Here is a 4,885-nt window from a genome sequence, read left to right as displayed (position 1 = left end):
GAGTAGTGGTGGGGAGGCAGGCGCATAAGAAAGGATGTGGTGAAAGAAAGACAGAGAGAAAAGAAAGACGGAGGGAAGGAGGAGGGGGGTGAAAGAAAACGCAGTGAAAGAAAAGGAGCAGGGTGTGTTGAAAAAGAGAGAAAAAAAAGTAAAAAGGGGGGATGGTGGAGTGTGAAAATAAAAAAAGAAGAGTCCATCAGCAAGAGGTGGAGGAAGAAGGGGTGGTGGGGGGGGGTGAGAGCAAAGGGAATGGAGAGACGAAAGGAGATATAGAGAAACGGAGGGAGTGAGGAAAAGAAAAAAAAACACATAACAAGAGAAGACATTAACTATTGAACTTCCAGATTTCTTTCAGAAACAGTGTGGCAGGCAGTGTGAACCTGTGGGCTGCAGGTTGTGTTGTTTAAAGTGGTCGTCCCAATAATTAGACAGGTATTCTGTTCTCCTAACTCACCTTTAACAAGTAAACACACACACACACACACACACACACACACACACACACACACATAAAGCGTGTGGAGGGAAAAGTAGATCTGAGACGAAGAGCAGAGGCACAACAAACCCAGTGTGGACACATGCCAGTTGTGACTGTAAGACTGAGGAACTGTGCATAAACATTTCCTCCTAAATAACAGGAAAGGGCAAACCTTGAAAACCTTGATCAATCATCAGCAGCTGGGAGTGCTGCGAGAATGAGAAAGATAGAGAGAAGGAGGGGGAGGAGGAGGGAGAGATAGGGAATGAGAGTGAGCACGAAGGATAGGGAGGGAGGGAGGGAGGGGAGGGGAGGGAGGAAAGAGAAAGAGATTGAGTGAGGGTGTGAGTGAGGGGGAGAGAGATAGCAGGAAGTCGAGGGAGAGAAAATAGAAGGAGAGCAAGGCGAAGAAACAAAGAGATAAGAGGCTGAAAGACAAAGAAACCACATGGAAGAAACAACAAGGGACACGTACATAAAACAACACAGAACTAGCCTATGGGGAAAATGAAAAAGACACAGACAACAAAAGTTTGGGGGGGGAAAGAAATGCTCTGGCTCCTTTCCAGGGCCTGAATCTTAAAATAAAAAATAGTGGAAAAAGCTGCTTGTTCTGTCCGTTTATTTACTCTTGGTCCATCTGCATAAGACTGAGTCTGAAAAACTAATATTTCTGTGGCATACAATTTATTACGCTTCTTAGATTTCTACAAATCAGAGACAGAGGAGTAAAAGTACTTGCATTACATCCGGGGTTTGTAACGCCTGATTGACATCAGAAGCCCGGAGACGAGACGTTTTTTGACTCGTGTGTCCATTTTCCAAACCGGGCCTGCTTGTTTATCTATAGGACGAGCCCAGTGTCACATCCACTCTGTGATGTAGGTCAAAGTTAGAACTTATTGTTTCCAACAAGAAGAAAAAAAGAGAGAGAGCAAGTCAAGGAGACAGAGTGCTGGAGCGAGAGGTGGGGCGGCGGTGGTGGTGCAACAGATTCAGATATCAGCTGTCTGTTTTACCCCTGAGAGATGCTCAGGGAAACTGCAGAGGACTTATTGATAACTCCTGTTTTGATTTTTTTTTGTTTGTTTTTTTGGTGGGGTTTAAACAAATTCATCCAACATGTCAGAAACAGTTTGGGTTAGGATCTCTGAATCACTCTTGTTTTTYCAGTGACTCGGACCGCGTGTGAGACGCAGTGCATCCTGGGTGATGGCTCTGATTTAACATCCTCTCAGAGCCGTGGCATAGGCAGGTAAATGATAAAGACGTTGTCCATCTAGGGTGACAAAAACTAGTTCTAGCATTTTAAAGTAGGTTAGGTTCATGAAAGCATCTTGTTCTGTGGGTTTCTCAGAAGCATCGTTCAKWCAAGGTGTTATTTGGTGCAGAKGATATGTTGTRATAAAAGKATCATGATGCTGTCAAAACTACCATATTTATGAGTTTATAATGAAGTTGGGGTGTTGTACTATACACAGGAGAAAAATTGGACCATTTTCTGCTAATTTAGTACCACAAAAATTTCCATATTTTCTCTTACTGAAATGATGAGTGAAGTTGGATAAACCTCAGTTGCATGTTCGTGTGCTCAAAAGAACCTAAGCTGCTCCTCAAAGCTGTCCATCTTACTTAAATAACCATCTTCTGCTCAGGGAGTGGAAGATTTTCAGTGACATGCAAAAGCACGTGTTGCTCTGCAATAACAGACACGCCCACAAAACTTTACAGGTGTTGTGTGAAAGTTGATATCCCCAAAATAATGTTTCTCTACCAGAAAGCACGCTGCAAAAGCTGAAACATCCAGAAGTCTGTATAGAATTAGCAGAAGCATTATGCATGGGGATTCAATTTTTTTATGCTTCTTAAGCTCAAAAGATGGGAGTCGCATTATACACGAATAAATACACTGACTCCTGGTGCTCATTGAAAACAAAAAAAAAAAAGGATAATGGAAGTTTCAGTTATGATCTCAGATAAAGTTCAGGCTAAAGTCTGGTTTACAGTGTTCTACCTTCATAAAGTACTGATTTTATGTTGTTTTATTAATCCTGAGTTTTCAGTCAGGTATTCTTCAAATAACTGAAAAATGCAGTTTTGAATAGATTTTTTTTATAAAATTTCCAGTGGGTATCCTCTTGGACCCCCCTAGAACTGCTTCACCCCACAGCCACTCATTAATGTGAACAAGTGTTCCTCAAGTCTGTAAAAAATTGCAAATTGCAAATGGCAGAGAATTACCAGGATGTTTTCCATTTATTTTACGGACATGTTTGTAAACCCTAAAACAAATTTTCATCATAGTTTTTAAAAGCCACTTCAGTAGAAAACAGAACTGAATATTAGTTTCTTAACTTCTTCATCATCAGTGACTTTTTTATAAAATAGAGAAGAAGAAAAAGGAGAAATGCAATGGGAAGGTTTGAAAGAAAGATTAGAAGATGTGTGAAATATACACCAAGAAAACACAAGACAACACACCCATCATCTGTCTGTACACCTGCAAAAATGCAAAAAACAAGAACACAGCAACAAAATACATGTGTATATAATAATAACAATTATAATCTTGCTGAAAAGTATACATACATACATATACTCATGCATATATATATATATATATATATATACACATTCAGTGACCGTCAGAAATCTCAGGATCTGAACACCTGTTAGTGTGCCGTTGTGAGCATGCATGTAAATACAAGATTTCTCCAATGGAATATTTAACAGTGACTGTGGAGACCCAGAGACCCGATCCCCAAGACCCAAGGCAGACATGAGGGAAACCAGAGCCAAAAACCCAGAGAGGGACTTCAAGCGCAGAGCCCCCAGGGGCACCAGCTCAGGGAGAACCACCCACCCACCCCCCAGAGCAGACCATAGGAGAGAACCGGGAGAGCCCACCAGTGACCACACGCAGTAATCCCCCAGGGCCAGCAGCGAGGTGCTCACAAGCACCCGCCATGCCACGCTGGAGCAGATCCGGGCTTGGACACAGAGACCTGGACCCCCAGGCCAAGGCCCAACAGGGCCAGAGGACCCAAGCCCCACCAGGCGGTCACCAGGCCGAGCCGGCACGTGCCCAGCGCCCAGCTCTAGACACCGACAGTAATTCAACAGCTTTTTTATATGTTAAACTTACATACATTTCAGTCAATCCAAAAATGAACAACTGTTTTTTTACAGTATATTTTAAGGTATTTTCACAAACACTTTTATAATCAATAATTTGAAGTCTACGTTTACAGTCTAAGTTTACAGATATTTGATAGTATGCTGGTTAAACATCAAATTCTGAGACTAAATGAAATAAGTGTATATTCAAAACAGTTCTTTCAAAGTCTTCTGCAATAATTTCACTGTTTTATTGCATTCGCTGAACCAGTGAGTGTAGCACTGCAGCAAATGTTGGCAGGTATGAAAAACAATTCTCTCTGTACTTCTGGTATTTCAAATAAATGTTATTGTTAATGATTTTAAGTAAACAAGCTGGTTTAAAAAAATAACATCAAAGACAAAACTGATGAATTGCATATGTGAATGTATGTAAATTAGCAGTGAGATTTAGAAAACTGCACAGAGAGGCACCACCTGCAGTTTCGCCCAGGGCACCACATTGGTTTTGGCCGGCCCTGCTCTCACTGTCAGGCAGACTGGAAGCTGTGCGTGTGTACAGATGTCAGATCTGGTACAAATTTTTTATAGGGAGAAAAAAGTTTGTGTTTTGAACTTTTTATTTTTATTTCAATCATTGTTTTCCCTTTTTTTAGGCCTTTTTTTCCCCCTCAAACCTGCATCTCAGGCAGCAAGCCCACACACCTTCTGTTATTTCCAGTGCTGGATCAGTCTCACCTCTGCATGGCGTGCTGATATAATGGTAAGTCTCAAGCATGATTAGCTGCTGTAATTATGCTTTTGCGCGCACACACAGAACACAGCAGGGATTTTTAAAAAGCACAGTACAGACAATCACACAGCTTGAATCTGAGCGTGCAAATGGAAAATGAGAAAATCTCAAATAAAAGTAGCCACACCCGAGTTGTTGAACCCCTCCAGCCTCTTCTATTAGGGTCAGTCTGGACACAGACTGAACGCAGAGTCTTCCTCACTCACTGCTGCAACTTTTAATGTGACGTATGCACCATCAGACTCTATAGGTGGAGAACTTCAAGCGGCACATTGTGCATTTCTGATTCGGTATTGATGTTTTTCATGTTCTTGCTTGTTTTCCTCTCTCCACATTTTCTTATGCGCTATAAAATTTAAACAATTCTCTCTGCAGACCATTCCTGAAAAAAAACAAGAAGAAAAAAATAAACAGAAACTGAGACAGGATGCAGAGATAGCCGGTGCAGAGAAATAAAGAAAGAAAATAAATAAAATTGCAAAAGAAAACTAAATAAA

Source organism: Austrofundulus limnaeus, unplaced genomic scaffold (genome assembly GCF_001266775.1).
Source record: "Austrofundulus limnaeus strain Quisiro unplaced genomic scaffold, Austrofundulus_limnaeus-1.0 Scaffold19, whole genome shotgun sequence".
Lineage (NCBI taxonomy): Eukaryota > Metazoa > Chordata > Actinopteri > Cyprinodontiformes > Rivulidae > Austrofundulus > Austrofundulus limnaeus.
The sequence above is the reverse complement of the archived record's forward strand: the minus strand, read 5'-3'. Positions refer to the sequence as shown.